The sequence below is a fragment of the Urocitellus parryii genome, chromosome 4 (assembly GCF_045843805.1).
Source record: "Urocitellus parryii isolate mUroPar1 chromosome 4, mUroPar1.hap1, whole genome shotgun sequence".
In the NCBI taxonomy this organism is placed as follows: domain Eukaryota; kingdom Metazoa; phylum Chordata; class Mammalia; order Rodentia; family Sciuridae; genus Urocitellus; species Urocitellus parryii.
Genome location: NC_135534.1, coordinates 26,761,406 through 26,784,853, shown reverse-complemented (window position 1 = coordinate 26,784,853; position 23,448 = coordinate 26,761,406).

Below are 23,448 nucleotides of genomic sequence, written 5' to 3'. Positions count from 1 at the left end.
CCTAGGTAGATAAGAAGTGTGAGCAGAGTACAAGGAGGTTAGTAACTTGTAACTAACATTAAGATTTCTAACAGTCCTGATAGCAATACCTAAATTTTTTCGGATTCTAAAGCTCTTACCACTGTAGCTTGTTTACATTTTTTCATTTACAAGAAATGAGTGTGTGTGTGTGTTTATGTGTGTGTGTACAAGTATTATGTATTGTAGGAAGGGAAAAGAGGCATGTAAATAAATGAATTAACTTATATAATTTTCACAATAATACTGTGAAGTGGGTATTTTAATTGCCATACTTAAATTATAAGTAAAAGATCTTAACTATAGCAATAACCAAATTGTTCATAAATGACAGAGGCAAGAATTGATAAATATTTTCAATCTATTAATAACACCTTTATTTCTGACCACAACTAGAACAAGAATGTCTAATTTCCTAACCTACAATAAGTATTTGGTGGAACAAGTATGGGAATAAGTAGGTATTCACAAAGTTTACATTGTGTTAATAAAGGATGTAAATGATTTACATCTTTAGCATATACAGATATTTTATATAAAATATGAAGAAAACCACTGAAAACATATTTTTTGTTTTTATTTTTCTTTATATGGCTAGAAAACATTTAAGACTATTTCCTAATATATTTGTGTTTATTCATTCATTGCTCCCCAGAAATACTTATTCAACTTCCAAGATAATGGGCATGCATAAGCAAACAAAATAGACAAAAATTCTCACATGTCTAGAACCTATATGTTAAAGAGAAGCATATGATAAAGAAGCAAATCAATAGCACTGATAACATGTTAGGTAATTATAAATAATTTAAGTTTAAAAAACTGAAAAGTGTATATTAAGATCCAGAATGAGAAACGATTGCTGTAAAGATATACATAAAACCAGGTGACCTGCAAAATTATATGAAGAAGTTGGTGAAACAAATCCTGGAGACACTTGAAGGAATAATTTTCCCAAATATTAGAAAGAGCAAATGAAAAATCCTTGAGAAAAAAAGATAAAGCATAGACCATTTTTAAATAGACTTGGCAATATACAGAATAGTAGGGTCATGAATCATGTAATTATGCAGAAGGCAGCTTTTTTAGAAACTCCTAGACCATTTACTAAAGTTTACTCTGAATTAGATATAGAGGCAATAAAGTGTTTTGAGTAGAAGAATGTTATTTGACATACTTTGAAGGATTCACTCTGGATGCTGCAATAATTTAAAAGAATTAATATGAGAAATTTAAGAGTCATGACCCAGCATAATAGTGATGAGATTCCAAAAAGAGTTTGAAAGTCTAAGTACATTTCAAAGTTAAAACTTAAAGAACTTATTGATTCACAAAAATGTACAGTATGTGAGAAAAAAGTAGCAAGTCCCAGATATTTAGTCTGAGCAGATGTAAGCGAACTTTGCCATATATTAAGATAGAACTTAGGAGAAGAAACATTTTAATGGGAATAGAGATTTTGTGTGCTTAGTTTTGAACATGTTAAGGGTAAGATGCACCTTATATATCAAGGTGGACAGTTGTGTAGGCAGCTGGATATATAAATCTGGAGTTCAAGGAATGAGTCAGAGCCTGAAAGATAAACCTGGTTTTGTCAGTGTGTTTCTGACATATAAGACTAGGAAACTAGATGAAATTGCTAAACGAATGACTTTTGATTAAAAAAAAAAAAGTTGAAATATGGTGCCTCATAGAGGTTTGGGAGATAGTGATGAACCATCAAATTTTTTGACAAGAATAATTGATTAAGGAGGGAATCTGGGGGATGCATTGTCTTAAAAGCCTAGTGAAAAGTACTTCATGAAGGGAGTAATCACTTATGTTAAATGCTATGGAAGTCAGGTAGGAAAAGGGATATGAACTGAGCAGTGATTTAGCTTTAAGGACACTATTAGTTTGGTTTGCTAGTATGGGTTAAAATCTGAGTAAAGAAGCTTCTAAAAAGAGTGGCAGGAGAGGAATCTGAGAAAGCACAAACAGGCAATATGTTTGTGCTTTGTTCTTAAAGAAAGGAAATGGATGGGGTTGATATGATGAGAATCAGTTAATTCAAGAGGGTTTTTAGATATGAGAGAGAATGTGCTAATCATGTTTTAGAGTTGTTTTATGATTTTCCTGGGGTGTGTGATGATTTGCTAAGAGATGCTATGATGTATGTGAAGTCCCTACCTTCCCCAAAGAATATATAAAACTGCTGCAAACCCTGGGCTCGGGGCCTCTCAGCAACACCAGTTGCTGTGTGTGCGGAGGACGGAGCTAGCTTGCAATAAACACCTCTTTGCTGCTTATATCGATCTTGGTCTCCAGTGATGTTTTGAGGGTCCTGAATTTGAGCATAACAATATACAAAGATATGAAAAATTGTGTTCTATATGTGTAATAATAATTGAAATGCATTCCACTGTTGTGTATTAAAAAATCAATTTAAAAATAAATACATAAATAAAACATGGTAGTAAAATTGAAACAATAGTAAAGACAACAGTTTCACAGGATAGATATTGTGGTAGAAACTCAGATGAATTGAGGCAGAAAACTATGAAAAAATATTTAATAAGTAGAATCATCAAACTCATAAACCTATAATTATGGTAAATACAATTTTTTTTCACCAAACTGCTACAATTCAAGACATTTTTGTAGACATGACAGAGCTCAGTTGTTAGTTATAGGTCTATATTTAAATAAGACACAGAGGGCTGGGGTTGTGGCTCAGTGGTAGAGTGCTTGCCTAGCATGTGTGAGCCACTGGGTTTGATTATCAGCACTGCATATAAATTAATGAATAAAATAAAGGTCCATCAACAACTAAAAAAAAAGTTAAAAATAAATAAATGAATAAGACTCAGAGATTTTAATTAAAAAATGGTATATGATATAACCAGTAAATAGACATTGGATAAGAATGAATTAATCACCAGAATTTCAAGTTCAAGTTTACCTCAACATCCCATTTATGTTTTCTGTATCATCTTGGACTACAGCAATCTCTCTCTCCTTCGGATGTTTATAAGTGCTTATTGTTTGTATTACTCTCTTGACTATTAATTAAATTTTGTCTTGTGATCTTTCTTATGATGTTATATTAGATAAGTTAAATTATTTTTAGCACTCTGCATGGCTATTCTCTCTTTCTTCAACCCAATTATAATGTCATAGAAAATTTAATTTACAAAGCCTGTCAGCATATACTTAACACATGTCAATACTATGCCAGAAACTCCTCGAGGTAATAAGAGACAAACTGTTCTGATTTTAAAGGACCATTTAAAAAAATGTTAAGTTAAACAAGGGGATTTTAATTATATATGCCTCAATTCAATAAATTGAAACTAGTGGTACATATGAAATCAGGAAATCCAAGGAAAAGAAACCAAGACTACCTCAAAGGAAAGATGACATTTGATTTTTAGATTAAAGGAATGGAGAAAGTTGCACAGTTGGAAAATAAAAATAGAAACATTCTTGGTTAAGAGAGCAGAATATGAAAAATAAGTGGATATTTGAGTAGCTGTGAATATTTTCATGTGCCTATAGCTATGAAACATTAAACTGATTCAGTTTTAATTCTCAATTTAAATTAAGTTCAATTTATCAGTCTACCACCATAACCCCCTGCCATGACACACACAGAATATAAATTGTAGAGCCCTTAAGCCAGTTGACCCAATTCAAGAAAAATATTTGACCTTTAAGTAAGATGTGAAAGACTTTATCTCATCATTAGCTAAGATCATCTTATATTAGCATATCAAAAACCCATTTTTAAGGATTTAGCTGATAGAGATCTTCCTACTCTTAAAGAGAGGATCTTTGTGCATTAACTGGAATAAAGAACAAAAGATATAAGTTAAAGAAGGAACAGAAAAGAAAACCCCACCTTTTTTTTTTTTTTTTCATTTCTAAGGCAGTTTGAATAAAAAAGGGTAGGAAGAAAAAGTAGTCAACATTGACTGATTTCTCCTCTCTGAATATAAATTCAGAGGGTTTGGAAGAGTTTTTGTTAATTATAACAGGTAGTTAAACATGGTCAAACAGTAAGAATGACAGACCAGGATTTGAGACCCACATTGGTTAAATTCTGTGACTTGGGAAGTGGGGGGACTCAGACCAGAGGCTGGCCAGAGGCCTTTGCGATCATTCAGAGTCTTATATCTACTCAATGGTCAAAAAAGCTAGGAAGATAATGCTAGGGAGGGCTGTCAGGCCAGAAGAGATTAGATGACGATTTATCAGCCACAAATTCCGATTGAACAAGCAACACACAGTTGGACATAGAATCAAGACCACCAAAGACCACCAGAGGAAAAATGAGGCAAGGATCCTCAATCATTGGCTAATAAAAGAAAATACCAGTCCCTCACTCCATTCATGGGGATGGCCTATCAGTCAGAAAGGGAATGACTGGCTGTCTTAGAGTAGTTGTAGCCCAATAGCTAAGACTGGGTAATTTATAAAGGACATATTTATTTGGATCATGATTTTGAGACTGGTAAGTTTAAGATCTAAGGATCGGCATCTGGTAAAGGCTTCTTGCTGTGTCATCCCACGGTGAAAGATAAGAAGGTGAGAAAAAGCAAGTGATAGAACCTGCACCCTCAAACCTTTTCATAATTGACATTAATCCATTTAAATGCTGGGGTCCTTATGCCTAAAACACCTCCCATCAGGTCCCACCTCGAAACACGATGGTATTAGTAATTAAGTTTCTAACACATGCTTTTGGTGAAACAAGCACAAACCATAGCAGTGACTCCAAGTGAAATGAGGCCTCCCTGTGTGAAAAGTTTAAAGGATTAAATCAGACACAGCTTTATACTGAATTGTACATACAGTTGGATTTTTTTTTTTGTAGATGTTTGTGTGTGTGTGTGTGTGTGTGTTAATGAAATGGTTGAAACTTGGGAGACAGCCTAGGTTCATTATTTATAAATAATCAAACAGTAAAAAACAATATATATATATGCACATATATATGTGTGTGTGTATATATATACATATATATTCATATATGTGTGTATATATATACACATATATACATATGTGTGTGTATTACATATATATATATATATATATATATATATATATATATATATATATATTTATAATATTCACTCCTGTGACTAAAAGATCTGACCAGAATAATTTTAGGGAAGGAAAAGTGGGATCATGGTTTCAGAGGACATCATAGTAGAACATCATAGTAGAATAGTATAGTGGAGGGAAGCAGCTGACATAATCAGAAACCAGAAAGAGAAAAACTCCACTCTCCAGATACAAAATATATACCCCATAGTCAACCACTGCTTCCAGAAACTTCTAGCAAGTTCACTTGCTAGAAGCTAGGAGTCAGTTAATCCCATTAGGGATTAATTCATTGATTAGGGCTGTAACCCAGTCATTTTTCCTTCAACCTTGCATTGTCTCACATGTGAGTTTTAGGGGGACACCTCATGTTCTGACCAATTTTGTAAAGGATGAAAAGTAAAAAGTGGGGTAACTAAAGAGGGAAAGGAAAGACAAAGGGCAACATTAGTATTCTGCATTCTTGTTTCATATTTTATTTAAGAGGCTGAGAATAGTTGTAAATTGACAACAAAAAGAGTCAGTGAGAGATTTATAATATAAGAGAAACTATAAGGACACAGTATCAGAAAACAATAGCTCATGCCTCACATTCATTGAGTGGTTAAGAAGTGCCAGAGAGCATTCTCAGAGTTTATGTGTATTTCCTCATATAATTCCTATAATATCAAAGCCAGTGGATGAGTCAGCACTCACAATTACTATCAACATTAAACAGAAAAAAAAAAAAAAAACTTAGATAGCAAGAGAAAAAAAATTTTGTAGGGGGGAGTTTCAATAGTCTTGACTCATTTATTGCTATCCTTTTAAACTAAGGGATCCAAGATGGCACATTAGAGAAAGACTGCTTTTCCAGTTGCTCCATGGTTTGAGATTCAAACAGCAGGAATATCAATTCTCAGCAAGGAAGGAACAAGTGAGATTTCATTAAAATTCAATATTGGACAGTAAGAATATCTTAGGGACTCAGAAATCCTGGTGCATTAAACAAAGAACAAGAAAGTGCACTGAAGCAAAGCTGGATGTGGTGGTGACAGCAATAGCAGCACTGGTTCACTACAGCAGGGAGAGAAAACACAGAAAGAGAAGCACAAAGAGGATATTTGGCATGGAAATACTAGTAGATCAGAGAGGCAGACTGAATTTAACTGATCCAGAGTCTTCACAGTGAAAAGGTGTTGGAAAAGTGCTCTTTTCAACTTGCAAATGGAAAGCTGAGACAAGAGTCCTCTTGAGGAGGTCCTGCTACAGCTTGCTACTATGGAAGCATGAGAGATCCTGGCAAATACTTCCACAAGGTCCAGGGCAGTGCCTAATGTGTGGGCTAGGGTGTACCTAAAAGAACAGGAGTAAAACAGGCACAAAGAACATTGTACCTGGAAGATTCAAGTCAGAACTTGCTTTACCTTTGAATCTGGGGCTCACATGACCAGTTAAAGAGGGTTAGGAAACTGAATAGGCTAGTGTAAATACTCAGGAACTAACCTGGGAAGATCATGTTTGTGGGCAGCATAGAGTGTGTGGGATTGGCTCCTCTACCCCATGAGAAGAATTCTTGGGAAGCTCATAGTGTCCAAACTTCCAGCAGGAATTGGCATCTGTCAGACCCCGGAGGGTGCTGACATAATTTCTCACAGTAGATACCGAGAACAAAATTCCCAAGGCCTGAATGGACCTATGCCTCAGCCAATATAGCTCTCCTCAGAGAACTCTGTAGCAATCCCATCCTGGGAATGTAACAATCTGGTCTTAACGGACAAAACTCCAATCCATAGTACTTCCCATTTCATTCTACAGTATAATGTGAGAAGGAAAGCTAAGAAATTTTTCAACCAGCTTCAGTTTTAGACCACTCCATCTGGCAACTTGGTGAACAACACAAAGGAAGGTTTTAATTACCCCCAGTCCTGGCTGGCTCTTGTGCTCACTCTCTCCGTTTCTCTCTCTCTCTCTTCCTCAGTATCCAGACCAAGAAGAAACAAACAAAAAGGAAAATTGGGCATAGGCAATGACCAACCATTCTTATCTGTTTTGACCACCTTGATGGAAATGCTTCGTTTTTCATTAAAATTCTTTTTCCTTATTACAGAATTAATTTAGGTGTTCTAGGTGTGCTGAATGGTTCATGGACGGATATACATAAATTTTCTTTTTTCTTCATTTTAAGTGTTTTTTAAAATGATAATTATGTTTTGGTCATTTGAAGTCTATGATTAGGGGTTTATTTTGGTTTAGTTTACTTTTGGTTTGTTTCTCTTTCTCTCTTTTCTTCCCCCACTAAATTCAAATTCTTTTGTTCTCTTTTTCTCTCTCCCTTTACTTTGTTGTTGTTGTTGTTTCTGCTTTCTTTATATCTATCAATTCTTACAATTCTTGGCAATCTCTCTGATAATTTTTTAAAATATTTATGTTTTAATTGTAGTTGCACACAATAACTTTAGTTTATTTATTTATTTATTTATTTATTTTTATGTGGTGCTGAGGATCAAACCCAGTGCCTTGCACATACTAGGCAAGCACTCTACTGCTGGGCCACAACCTCAGCCCCTCTCTGATAATTTTTGAATATTCTAAAATCTCTCCTTCCTTCATATCAAATTTTCTTTCCTCTTAATAAAATATATTTTTACCATCCTTTAGAATTATTATATTTATATAAATCCTTTCCCAATATTTATGTTGCTGCAATTATTAGTTCCATGGATGACATAGTTAACACCTGCTCTTTTTTTTCTTTTTCTTTTTCTCTTTTTCTTTTTTTTTTTTTCTTTTCTTTAGTAGCAGGCATTTAACCCAGGGTTACTTTATCACTGAGAAAAATCCATATATATATATATATATATATATATATATATACACACACACACACATACACACACACATTTTAAAGACAGAGTCTCATCAAGTTGCTTAGGGCCTCACTAAGTTGCTGAGGCTGGCTTTGAACTCATGATCTTCCTGTCTCATCCTCTAAAAGCTAGGACTACAGGTGTTCATCATCACACCTGGCCCTGCTTTTCCTTTAATGCCAAGTCTAGTTCATGGTTTTATTGTTATTGCTGTTGGAAATTGCTGATCTTACCATTCCTTTTTATGGTCTTTACTGTAATTCATTGTATAGTAGGCAGGCACCAGCTTTATTCTAAAGCTGTCTAATGTTTGCATTAGTTGTTATTATTGTTTGTTTCCTCCTTTTCTATGAGGTTCTAAAGGGATACAGCAAAGGTAAAACTCCTCTGCTGAAGTAAAAGCTATCCAAAAACATCACAACTTGCTTCTAAAATAAATTATGACACTCAAACTTTAGATATGACTTAATGCGAAGAATACAGGAGAGAAAAATCTAAACTAATGAGCAGGCCACAAGTAGGAGTGGGTAAGGGTGGGTTCTCTGGTCCCACTCACAGACATACACTCTTACAGCAAAAACAAAGAATTGACCTAAAGTCTGTGAATACCACTCCTTTCAGGAAATCTCAATCTAGATAATTGTAGAACAGTTGGGCAAGAAAAGATTGTGCCCTGTACAGGCCCACACACAAGAGTCAAAGAGAAATGCGTTCCAACAGATACATAAAACTTAACACAGGAATACAAGAGATAGGAAAATAGAAGATAACAACATGTCTCCAAATGTTCATCATTCACCAGCACCTGAATCCAAAGATATTGAAGTAGATATGATATAAAATAAAGAATTCAAAAGAATGATTATAAAATTTATCAATGAATTTTAAGAGAACACAGAAAAATAACTGACTTAATTAAGGAAGATAGTACAGGATATGAATGAAAAAAAATCAATAAAAAGGTAGAGTTATTGAAAAAGAATGAAACAGAAACCTTAGAAAAAATGAAATGGAAAGTAAATAAATTAGAATAAGCTGAAGACAGAATTTCAGAACTAAAAATAAAATGGCTCACCTTGAACATTCTGACAGTATTAAAGAAAAAATAGGTGACCATGACAATAATATCTAAAATCTCTGAGACAACATTAAGAGAACAAATTTAAGAATAATTGAAATTCAAGAGGCTTTTGAGATGCAAACTAATGGAAAAAATTTTCTTCAGGGAAATTCTAACAGAAAAAAAAATTAAACCTTGAGAATAAGATGGGCATCCAGATTCATTCAGAATCTGATAAACAAGATTAAAAAAAATCTTTCATGACACATTATAACTAAAATGTCTAACACATAGAAAGGGTAGAGTTTTAAAAGCCTCAAGAGAAAAACATTAACTCACATTTTGAGGCAAGACAATCAAAATTACTTCTTACTTTTCAACATAATTTTAAAAGCCAAGAGGGCTTCAAATGATCTGTTCTAAGTTCTGAAAAAAAAATAAGTGTCACCAAAATTGCTATATCCAATAAAGCTCTCTTTCAAAATGGAATGAGATACAAAAACTTTCTAAGATAAGCAGGAACTAATAGAAAGCATGACTACAAAACTGGCATTACAGAAAATACTTAATGACATACTCTACCCATAGGAGATTTAAAACAAATCCCAGAGCTCACAAATAAACAAATCTCAATTGAACAGTATTGAGAAAATGATAGTAGGACCAAATTAATAATTAGAAATAAATTAAAATGCAGGAATCATAAACATCCATCTACAATAAAAATTAAGGTAAATGGTCTCAATTCTCCAATTAAAAGACATAAGCTGGCAGAATGGACTGAAAAAGAAGACGCAACAATGTTCTGTTTGAAACATTTATCTTAAAGGCAAAGACAGACAGACTAAAAGTGAAAAGACAGAAAATAATATACCATGTGACTGAAGTCCCAAAATAAGCAAGAGTACTCTATATTCAACAAAGAAAGCTTATAGCCAAAATTAATCAGAAGACATATAGAATGTTGCCACAGTTTGTCTGGGCAAAATAACCGGGGGGTGACAAGCAACTTGTGAAGATTGAAACAGTGGGAGCCACCTTATTGTAGGACAGCAGAGGTATATATACATAACTGAATACACAGCTTGACTCAATTTAGCATCATCCAGTTACAGCAATCAGTCCTTAAGGAATCCTCATCATCTTAATGATTACACACAGCTTAACTTAATTGACATAATCTAGTCACAGCAGCCAGTCATTAAGGAATCTCCATCATCTTAATGGCTTGCTGGCGTTACTTCTCAAACCACTCCTCCTGGCAAAGTGCCAGGCACCATCTTGACTTGTCTGTGGCCCTCACAGAATGTCACTTCACAATAGAAAAGGGAACAATCAACAAGAAGATATAAAAGTTTATACCACAAATATTGGTGCACCTCATTACATAAAAGAGACAACATTCAAGTGAGAAAGCCTCAGATAGACTAAAATACAGTAACATTAGGTGATTTCAACATACCTCTTTCCCCAATAGATAAGCCATCCAGACATAAATTCAGTGAAGACTCTTTGGACCTGAAAAATATTATAAATCAAAATAAATATAAAGGATATATCATCCAGAGGAGCCAAATATGGTTTCTTCTTACTAATTCATGGAACTTTCTCCAAAACACACCAAGTTTTAGGCCCTAAAACAACTTTAAGCAAAATACAAAAAAAAAAAAAATGTATATAATTTTTTTTTGCATCTGATCTCATCATAGTGATATAAAATCAGAAAACAACACTAAAAAACCCTATGGAAAAGAACTATATAAATATGTGGAGATTAAAGAAGGAGGAGGAGGAAGGAGGAGGAGGAGGAGGAGGAATAAGAATTCACTTGTGAATAATGAATGGGTGATAGAAGAAATCATAGAATTCATTTAAAAATTCTTGAACTAAATGAAAATAATACACTAGAACCTCTGGAACACAATATGGTTTTAACAGGAATTTATTTAGCTATGAGTGCCTACATAGGAAAAATAAAAATTATCTCAAATACAAACATAATGGTACATTTCCAGAACCCTGTAAAAGAACAACAGACCAATTGCAAAACAAGTAGAAGGAAGAATATAATTAAGGTGAATTCAAGGAAATTGAGAATTTAAAAAAATACAAATGGTCAATAAAATGAAGAGTTGGTTCTTTGAAAAGAAAAACAAAATTGATAGGCTCTTAGGCAAACTAACCAGAAGAAAAATAAAGAAGATATTAATTAGCAAAGTTAGAGATGAAAAAGGACAACCACCATAGTCATCACAGTAATTCATAGGATCATTATGGACTTATTTTGAAAACTTACATTATAATAAATTGAAAAACAGAAGAAATTGATACATTTCTAGACATATATAACTGACAAAATTGAATCAGTGGTCATTAAATAGACTGGTAACTTGCAATGAACGAGAATCAGTAATAAAATGTCTTCTAACAACAACAACAACAACAACAACAAAAAAAAACCACTCAGGACCAGATGGATTCTCCACTGAAATCTACCAGACCTTTAACAAAGAACTAATTCAAATACTCCTCAAATTATACTCTATGAAATAGAAGGGGATGAAACTTTTACAAATTCATTCCATGAAGTCAGTGTCATGCTCATACCAAAACCAGATAAGCACTCATCAAGGAAAGAAAACTATAGAGCGATATCCAAGATGAACTTAGATGCAAAAACCATTAATAAAATATTAAAGAATTTTATTCAACAACTGATTAAGTTGAATGTACTCCATGACCAAGTTGATTCTATCCCAAGAATGCTAGGATGGTTTAATCTATGCAAAGCAATAAATATAATACATCACATAAGTAAAATCAAAGATATAAATTACTTAGTAATCTCAATATACATAGAGAAAGCCTTTGAAAAAATTCAACACCCATTCATGATAAAAACACTGAAAATATTAGGGATAAAATGAAACTACCTCAACACTATAAAGGCTATATACAAAAAACCCCAATGCAACATCAAAGAAAATGAGGAAAAATTTAAAGCATTTATTTAAAATATGAAACAAGTCAAGATGTCCATTTTCATCACACCTGTTTAATGTAGGTCTAGAAATTCTATCCAGAGTTATTAGGAAGATAAGGAAATAAAAGGGAAAAAATAGAAAAGGAAAAAAGTCAAAATGTCACTGTTTATAGATGATATGATCGCTTACTTAGAAGTTCAAGAAAGCTCCACCAAAAACAGAGTTAATAAACAAATTCAACAAAATAGTTGGTTACAAAATCAACTTATGAAATATTTTATGATATACAAATAATGAACATGCTGAGGAAAACAATCACATTCACAATAGCCTCAAAAATAAAAATAATAGCTAAGAATAAATCAGACCAAAGAGGTGAAATAGATCTTCAATGAAAACTACAGAAGAGTGAAAAATGAAATTTAAGAAGACAGAAGAAAATGGAAAAACCTTCCATGTTGATGGGTAGACAGAATTAATGTTATAATGCCCCAAAGCATTTTACATTATATTACATTCTGTGCAATTCTCATCAAAATACTCAAGATATTCTACAATTAGAAAAAAACAATCTGAGAATTTATTTTGAAAAATAAAAGGCCCAGAATAGACAAAGCAATCCTAAGCCAAAAAAATCAATGCTGAAAGCATCACAATACTTGAATTCAAATTATACCGCAGAGCCGTAAGAACAAAACTTCCATAGAAACAGACATATAGACCAATGGCATCGATTAGAACACAGAGAAAACACACACAGATACAGTCATCTGATCCCTGACCAAGTTGCCAAAAGCACACATTCAGAAGAGTCTTTTAAATAAATGGTGCTGGGAAAACTGATTATCTCCATGTAGAAGAATGAGATTCACCTGTATCTCTCACTGAGCAAAAAAGTCCATTCAAAAAGGGTCAGGGACCTTGGAATTAGACTAGAAACTATGAAATTCCTAGAAGAAAACATAACGTCAACACACCTACATATAGACACAGGCAACAACTTCTCAATAGGACTCATAAAACTCAGGAAATAATGTCAAGAATTAATAAATGGAATAGCATCAAAGTACCAAGCTTCTGCACTGAAAAAGAAGTGTCAAGAATGTGAAAATGTGAACAGAGAACTTACTGAAAGGGAGAAAATATCTCTGTCTCATATATATGTGTATATATACACAAAGAGATATAGATAGATGTATGTGTGTGTGTGTATATATAGAAAGAATATATAAGTTACTCAAAAAACTTAATGTGTGCCCACACAAACAATAATGGGTAAATAAACTTAACAGACACTTCTCAAAGGAAGAAAACAATGCTCAATAAATATACCAAAAAAAGTATACAATAATCAATTAGGGAGAAGATGTGATGGTAAAGGAATATTTTCACATTCTTGGTGGGATGGTAAATTCATACAACCACAATGGAAATCAGTATGGAGTTTGCTCAAAAGACTAGAAATGGAACCAGATATGAACCAATTATACCACTGCTCATTATGTATGAATTAAAGCCATTATAGTACAGTGATACATGCATACCTGTGTTTGTAGCAGCACAATTCACAACAGCCAATCTGTTGAACCAGCCTACATGTCCTTCAATGGATGAATGGATAAAATGTGATACACACACTCACACACACAAAATAAAGTTTTATGTATGCATAACCCAAAATGAAATTATACCATTTGTAGGAAAATGATCAAGACAAATCCAAAAAAGTCAGGGGTCATGTGTTTTCTCTCATACTAGCTAGAAAGTATAAAGAAAAAGAAAGGTGGAGGTGGGTGGATCTTAGGATAACTGAAAGGAGATCTGTAGAGAAAAGGGACCAGGGGAAGGAACAAAAAGGAAGGGGAAAATATTGGAGATAGATATTAGCTTAATTATGATGCTGTGCTGTGTTCATGTATAAATATATAACAACAAATTACTCCATTAAGAACAACCATAATGCACCAATATAAAATATGGAAAAAGGTAGCCAATACTAACAAAATGTATATATTCTTTTTAAAAATTTGTTCTAATTAGTTATACATGAGATCAGAATGCATTTCAACTCATTGCACACAAATGGAGCACAACTTCTCATTTCTCTGGCTTTACACAATGCAGAATCACACCATTTATGCAATCATACATGTACTTAGGGTAATAGTGTCCATCTCATTCCACTATCTTTCCTACTCCAAATTTCCTCCCCTCCCCTCACTCCCCTCTGCCCAATCCAAAGTTCCTCCATTCCTCCCTAGGTACCCCCCCCATTATAGATCAGTATCCACATATCAGAGAAAACATATGGTCAACAAAAATATCCTCTTAATACATAATTAATCAATTGATATTCATATAATAAATGACATAGGCATGTTGAAGCAACATTGACTAAGTGGGGTTGACTCCCCATAATGATTTCCCAGCCATCTCTTAGCATCAATACATTACCCAGACACAATTCTGGGTTTTTATGCATCACAGAATTTTGTGTTACTTCATTAAATTACATTGTTGCAGTCTGAGTATTCTGGGAGACAAGAATGCAAGATATTTATTCAGGATTGCCCTTGGGATGAGCCTATAGAGAAGAGAGAAAGAAAACAGGGCAGAGATAGGAGACAAGAAGTTCTGTGATGCCTTCTGACAACAGCATCTGCTCAATTCATAGGCATCTCTGGAGCTAGATGGACCTTTTACAATCATTCCCTGTAAGGAGGAGATGGCCAGAGGATATATTCCTGCATCTGTCATCAGATCTAGCAGCACAATTCACAACAGTCCATCTATGGAATCTTGATCTTGGGAAAGAGGCTCCCAGTAAAGTGCTCACAGCCCTCCCAGTAATGAAGGCAGTAAATCCTTCATGCATTTCTTTGTTTTGTTATTTTAGCAGTCTCTCAGTGTCCCAAGCAATTTGTTACACAGGGACAGTTTTTCATTTTGAACTTCTCTGGCTTTCTTTCATGTGAAGTATGTCATTTCTTCCAACTCCAAATGGGACAGAAAAACATTTTTTTCCTTTGACTGCATAAGATTTTTCATACTTTAGAAAGAAGTGAAATGACTTTGTTCTGAAATCAAGATGAGCTACTAAAATAAAAAAGTATTTTAGCAGTTGAAATGCACCCTCTTTCATGTTCTGGGTATGAATATTAGCCTACTCTTGCTGTACCCTGATGCTGTTGAATCTGGCCTTTCCCAGAAAGAAATATATATACAGACAGATAGATGATAGATAGATACATAGATACAGATATGTGTAGATACATATAAATAGATTCATGTATATCTGTCTATAGATATAGATAGATATCTCTCTATATGTATATCTTCTTAATTCAGAGGTTAAAAGTGACTTAGCAAAAGCATTTGTTTCTTGCTGCTTACCACTCACTCACTATTAGTATTAATGGCTCTATTTTTGTATTTTTTTCTGGTGAAGGGAAATCTATTCCTCTTAGAATTCTTTTTAAAATACAATTAAAGAAGGCCCACATGTACATTTGATTTGTTCAGATAAAAAAAAATGCAAAATGTCACATCCCTTGAGACCTATGTACAAGGAGACAAATTTATCAGCATAGAAGCATGGTTTTAAATCATTGGTGTGCTTTTCATTGTCCAACTTAAGTTTCAAAAGTAATGGTGTTCTGTAATAACATAATGCCCACCCCCATCCTCCCTTGATAGAAGTACAACACACTAACAAAATGATGCTCATTGAAATTAGGGAGAAATGAATCCAATAAGATTCACATTGGATGATGAATATACTTAAATTTTTTCTTTTGTTTGAATTTAATTAGTTTTAATTACACTTTGGCTTGCTTTATCTAACAGTGGTGCTTTGAAGTCAGACTTGAATAGGGAATTTAGAATTATCCTTTCAAGAATATCCCTACGCATAAATCAACCTCAGTGAATTTGGACATTTCCTTTTCTCAGAATAAGAGATGTCCCACTACATTGGAAATTCAATTAAGTCACATATCAAATGCATACTATAGCTAACTGTATCCATCATGGGGTCTGATATTTGTAGAAGTCAAATAGAGAAAGTGATCAAAGAATATTGAACAAAAGTGACATTTTGGGAAGTTTTTTTCTGACATTTTACATTTGGCACTTTTTGTGCCAAATTTTCACATAAAGTTTAATTCTGATGAAAGTTAGATGTCTTGTGGAAACATTTCTTATCTTGGGACATTGTTCCTAAGACCATCTTTTTCCTTTATTATAAAGATACCCAATTTAATACTGGCAGCAGCATGACACCTGGAGATGACTTTGGACCAGAACATTAGATAGTGTCTGGCAAATGTTTCCATTGTGTGAGCCTCCACAGTGCACAGAAAGCTCTTCTTAGCTTTTTGTTTTATGAGCCATTACATGATTTTCTGTTTCATGAACACTTATATCTTCTCCAACCTAATTGGATCATCAGTAATTAAGTGATGCCACAATAATATAATTTATTTTTTTCCTTTTGTGTGATCAATTTTTACCATCTCACTTTTATGTAATAATTTTTTGCAGGTTAGGAGAGACTATAGCAAAAAACATTTATTGCAGAATATTTAGGAAATAAGAAATTAAATGTGGAAGTTTTTTTCTTTTTATCAATATAAGTCTCTTTCTTAGGCATTATTTCTGCAAAGTGAATTGTTTGCATATGTCTTGATTTTTCTGACATTTTAAATACAAAATTGACAATACATTATAGTTCTATAGTTTTCTACTTTTGTTTTTACCAAATATATAACGATTATTTTCCCTAGTCATTGAGTAGTCTCATAAAGCTTAGTATTTAGTGGCCACACCATATCATATGGTATGGCTTCTAATTTATTTAATAAATCTTTTGTAGCTATTGATTACATTATTCCAAAACTTTTAATGTATTAAAAATTCTGAGCTAAGCATTCCTGTAGAAAAAGTCTTTTCTTCCCTTCTATTTATTTACAATGAACAACTAAAAACTTATTAGCTGAAATGAAGGATTATGAACAATCTTAGGCATCCCAAAGCATTTTTATATGTCCCTCAAAAAAGATTTTATTACTTTATGTACTCCCATTAGTAGAATTTGAGAATATCAACTATTCTAAACCATAAATATTAAACATAATCATTTTGAGAATTCACAATTTATTATTTGAAATTGTTATCTAGATTTTTTAATCTTTATTTCCCTACTATGGAAATTGTACATATCTTGACTAAAAGTAGTTCCAATTGGCTGTGATTTGTGGTAACAGGGAAACTCACAATGAGAAAAAACACACATGAGAAATGTAGTTTTCATAATAATTCATGGCAAGGAAAGCACAGTTTTCTGAGGTTCATAATTTTTAACACTTATTCATTCATTTGTTAATTTAGATATGAGCCATTTTTTTTTCATGAAAGCAACAAAAACTTTTTAGGGAGCATCTACCAGTGGTGGCTCAGTTTTAACTCAAGTCTTTAATCTGTAGAATGACCCAGCATTATGTCTCTTTTTCTGTTTTCACAACCTCTTAGAAGATTCTTTGGGTATCACATCCTCTCTTAGCTATTAGCTGTGTGCAATGACTATGAGACACTTCTATTATATTCAGCAAAGGAAAAATACTTTTTAGATAGAACTATTTCCTAAGAAGAAAGACTAACTTTCAAAAAAAAAAAAAAACTATTCTTATGTTAATATCTACACATGTCAAAGAGCACAACCTTGAGAACAGTTTGGAGATAATTTCTGAAAAATATTTACTAGTGCATTATAATGATACATAATTGTGGGATTCCTTGATATAGGCACATATAAGCACACTGTGTAACAATATAATCTAGTCAATTTTTTTCCCAACTTCTTCCCCTTTTGCTCCCCTTCTCCCTCACCTTGGTCCCCTCTAATAGTTTTGGAATTCTATACTTCCTTCTTTAATATTTTTTTGGAGTTTAAAAATGAAACAGCAACAAGAAAATGAAGTTGACTTGTAAGGGAAAGTCATCAAATGGCAATTAAGGCACTCAGACATTCTAAACAGGGTAAAAAAAATCCACAGTTATTTCTTATTCAAACAAGCTTTTTGAAGATTAGCATTCCTCGCAGAGGATGTGCCAATAGAGATCATTTTAGAATACATGGACTCATACAACAAAAGGAGAGAACTGTGAGATTGATTGGCTAAATCAGAGAGGAAAACATATGGGTGTGTAGGGCACATCTAATTCTACTACCTAGTTTAGCCAGCCAACAAAGGACTTGGTGGTAGTCAGGTGCTTATATTTAAGGTGGGTTGCAGTATTCAGAATCTTAGGGATTTGAATAAATTTTTTTTTTAGTTCTCTCAAAAAAATGATAATTATTAGTTTGAATTTCCATCTAACAAAGATCAGCTATTGCTGAGAAGTGTTGCTCATCTTCAAAGAGGGCACACCTTTCTGGTTACCACCATCCTTACCAGAGTTTACTGCCTCCCCAATACTGAGATAGAAGTCATTGCCATTTTGTCCTTTTACCCATGGCCCATTTTAATTCCTTTTCATGACTTATCAAATCCTATAGATAAGTGAGTTTATAATCCCAGGCTGGTAATAATAGATCATTTATCAATGAATCTATAAGAAAAATACTACAGGGTATACCAAAACTGTAAGTAGCATAGTTTGAGAATACAATAAGACATAATTTAATTAGTGATATTACTCATGCATGCATTGATTCATTTATTTACTCTTTTTTTTCAAGATTTATTGAACAGAATGTATGAACGTATACACTAGCACTTTTCTGGTTGTTGGATGCTAAAAGAATCAAAATGAGTGTCATTACTCAAGAAGTGAAAAAAAAACAGGCTTGATGATGTACAGAAAGAAAATTGCAGGATGCTATAAAATCATTCAAAATAAATCTTTTTTTTTAAAAAAGGAAGAAAATCATTCAAGTCAGAATTAGGTAACAGAATTACCATAATGTGACATTTGACAGATAGAAATGAGTTAAAACAGAATGAATTCTATAAATGTATTGAAGAATACATTAGGAGACATAGATATGAAAGTAGATATTAAAAATTAAGAATTTCCATATACTTCTGGATGGGGGTAGAACACAGACCCCAACACACACACACACACACACACACACACACACACACACACACACACTGTTTTTCAGCTATTGAGACGATTGCTACTATATTCATCAAAGAGGGCACACCTTGCTTTATTCTCCTAACAACCTTGTGAGCAGAATAGCAAAACTAAGTCTCAAACCCAAATTCTCTGATTTTAAAATGTAATTAAAATAAAATAAAATATCTCATACCTTACCATAACTTTGTTTTCATGACCCTTAAATTTGCTATGTTAAAAATCTCAGCTTCATTAATCAACTTCAAGTATGCATTACTCAAATGCTCTTGTACTATAGCCTTAATCATGGAGAATATAGAACCCTACAGAGTAGATAGGCAGCCTGGTCCAAGAAAAGCCCACTCTACTGTAAATTATAGAATTAAACACTTGTTTGCATGATAAGTTTTGTGTTTTATTTTTATGTATTTTGTTGGTGGTGCTCCCTTGTGTCAATATCAATTCTGGATGGGTTGAAAATACTGAATTTGGGGACTTGCGAAGTTAAGAAGTATTGAGTTTATTTTGATTTCAGCAGTGAGTGAGAGTCAAAGATAGATGAGGATCAAAATCCCATTTCATTAGTTACACAGCATCCAAAAATATGTGGCTTTAGATCTGTATGATGTTGCCTTGAGACTCCTGCAGCCTGGATTTAACAGACCCTCCACATAGTCCTGAGTACAACTGAGCAAGTATGCCACTTCTGGTAGGATCCAGACTCATTCCGCATGGTAAGCAGTCATCCAGTATGCAGACCTTCCACAGTGGGCTAGCTTTGAAAGACAGAGCCAAAGCAGTGTCCAGTCATACATGTCCAGTTTATGTCTCCTGACCACCAAGACCGGCTTCAACCACTCTTTGCTAACATCATGATGGAAAGGGTCACATGAAAAGAGTAAGAAGAAACTAATATTGCCAAAACTTCTGAATAAGCCTAGAAACAGATTTTCCCACTAAGTCTCCAGGTAAAAGCCAGATAGCTGCACCTAAACTTTGACCTTTGGATATCTCAAGCAGAGAACTAATTCTAGCCCACCTAAACGTCTTGCTTACAGAAACTGTAAATTAATAAATGGGTATTGTTTTTGCAAAGCTTGTATTAATCTGTTACAGCAGCAATAGAAAAATAATACACATTCTAACAACCAGCAAGGATCATACCCTGAAATGAGGCAACACAACTATAGGAATGGCAGCCAAATTGACCTGACTGAGAAGACAACCCGCTTTGCTTATTGCCACTCTACAGCTTTGGTCCTGCAGTGATAAGAAATAAGTGATACATCTGAATGATAGAAATGTTTCTTTCTTAATATAAATATGATTGATATTTATGCTAGAAAATGCATGTCATTTCAACTGAATAAAAGAAAACAATGAAGCCCAACTTTAATCCTATTGCCCAAGGATGAACATTAGCGAGAGCTAAGTGTATATTTCTTTCACAATACAAACAAAATTGAATGGTTAGCCTACTGTGTAATCATTAATAAATCATGGCCATCTTTCCATATTACTTAATATATTTCTAAAAACATTATTTTGCTTGCTTTTGTAAATGTATAAGATATCTAAATATTGTCCTTCTTTTTACTGTATTCACTTTTATTAATATACATATATTTAACATACTATCCATACTTTGAGTTTAAAGTCTTAGGGAAGGGTTTTAAATTCAATGTGAAACCAGGTTTTGTGGTCACACAATTTCATGGGCAGACTTATGTTATTGAAGTTTAAAGTGACCTTATGATCTTTGATATTAGTTGACATTTGTGATGATAATATTCTATAAAGAAGCACAAAGACAAAACACTTGGATTTTTTTAACTAAATAATACACTTACCATTGTAAGAGAATGAGAAGACAGAGGGAGAGAAAATGAGCAAGAATAGTCATTATGGTAAGACAGCATATTTGGTAAAATTGACATTTTATAGAAAAAGTTCGATATTTTTGTGTAGTTTGGAAATTTGCATATTTTTTTCTCATTGCACTTCTCATGTATTATGGTTGTTACCTGTTAATATTTCAATCATCATACAGGCATAGGGAAAAAATATAAAGATAAACCAAATGCTTCATTTTATAGAAAAATTGTGTTATATGTAGAATGTGCATTTTTATACTTAATTTGATACTGATAACTCTATATCTGAGAATTCTTAATAGTATCTAGCATTATATATTCAGGAAAGTTAGACTTGATTATAAATGTCCAAGTAATTTTGTTTAAGCACAAAAATACTTAGCACCTTAATGATTTGATTGTAAATGTCTTAAGTAATTTTGCATAAGCAAGAAAAAACTTAGCACACTAATTCTCAGACTACACTCTTGTGGTTATTATTAGCTGAGATTTCTAAGTAACATGTCTGCCTCTGTGGAATTTAGGTGTTTTGTTAATGTACATTTGTTGATAAAATGTGTTGTGCATAGCAGAGTGTCTAGGGAAACATTATACCTTATTGATTGACTCAACTACGATGGTGCAGAAAATAAATCTTTCACAATAAGGAATATTTATTGTCTCATCTACAGAGCAGAACCAACAGGATTAACAGCTTCAGAATCAATTTTGCGGACATTGTAAAAGAGAGGGTAATACATTATTTCAGTTCTTAAAAAAAAAAAAAAGAAAAAGCTCCTTGAAACTCTTTTCTCTCTCTACTTACTATTGTCTCACTGATAAGACATTATATCCCTATGTAAGAGGCCCATATGTTGCTAACAAATTAGAAAATTACCCAGATTCACTTAATACATCAGGCATATTTTATTGGGTAATTACAGAATTTGTAACTCACCCTATGCAAACACATAGATTTGCATGCTATCTGTGTAACAAAGTAATCTCCCTTTTTAAAATGCAAACAATTATTACTCATCAGTACATATAATTTCCCTTTATTGATTTCTTTTCTTTTTCTATTTGTGCAGTCACAGTATAGTCATATGAAAAATGCTGCAAATGTCTTTAGCCCTGTCACTCATAAATGGATGATGATATAGACATACATGGATTTATGCAGAAAAAAAATAACAGGATGAAAAATATGTAAAAAAAGTGCTGTGTCTTCCAACTAGAGAAAATAACAATAATGAACATAACCAATATCTCCCTAAAAAGAAAATAATAGAATGTAGGTAGTGAGGGAAGCAGGAGACAGGAACATGGAAAGGCAGATAAAAGGAGTGAAGGAAAGTAAAAGGAATTTCCTCTTCTTAGAATGACAATGGCAGATATGCAGAGATCAAAATTTCAAATATCATGAAAGGATGACCTTGGTATTGCACCCAATCCTTCCACACAAAGAGAGGATCTACTAAGCCCAATAAATGTATTGAAACTGTACCAGGATCATCAAAATATCAGAAAAATTCAGTGTAAAATATTCAGTAGATTATTATAGAAAATTAACACATTTTAATTACATTCCATGATTTGGAATACTTAGCAATACAATTTCCCATGTGTTGCTTTGTATCTACTTTGGAAAATAATTCAATGGTGGGAAAAAAAATCTGTGGCACACCCTGAACCCAAAGTGGTTACACATTCAGTTAGCTATCCATGTATATTTACTTGATTGTTCTTTTGACCAATGTTATACACAAAAATAGTGCCTAGTTAGGAATATATTTTAAGTTTTGTAGACAAGAAAAAAAATTTTTAAATGTGAGAATTAAAGTACTGCTTTATCAGGACTATGAAAAGAAATGTAATTTTAAGTCTTTTTATAAAAGCCTGACCCAAGTAGATGTAAAAGGTGTGTGTGTGTGTGTGTGTGTGTGTGTGTGTGTGTAGGTGAGTGAGAGAGAGAGAAAAAAAAAGTGAGGTTGGGTGGGGGGAAAAGAAACAGGATTAGCATTACACAATACATAAAATTATATTTTTGCTCTTTAACTTTACATGAATTCCAGAGTTTTGTGTTGTAAAAATAAATCTGTATCAGTCGGAGTTCATTTGAGGAAAGAGAATAACTATTATGGAATCAGGGATTTATTATAGAATTAAGAGCTTACACAGTTATTAAAGAAACTGAAGAAATAGGTGTTAGGGAAGTCAGGAGTTTCAGAGAATAGTCCATACACACCCTTCCCTGGGATCTGGCACAAGTGAACAAGGGCACCTGGTCTGCTAATGACCAGATGCCAAAGTGGGTCTCAAAGGGGAGCTGGTTCAGTGTTCATGGAGATCTGCTGCCTGTCTTTCTGGCCAAGGGCCTGGGGTGCTGTTGGTCAGCAGAACACAGTTGGAAAGAAGAGCGGGATGTAAAATAAAGAGGGGAAGACAGGCTGGAAGCAGAAATTGCCTATCCG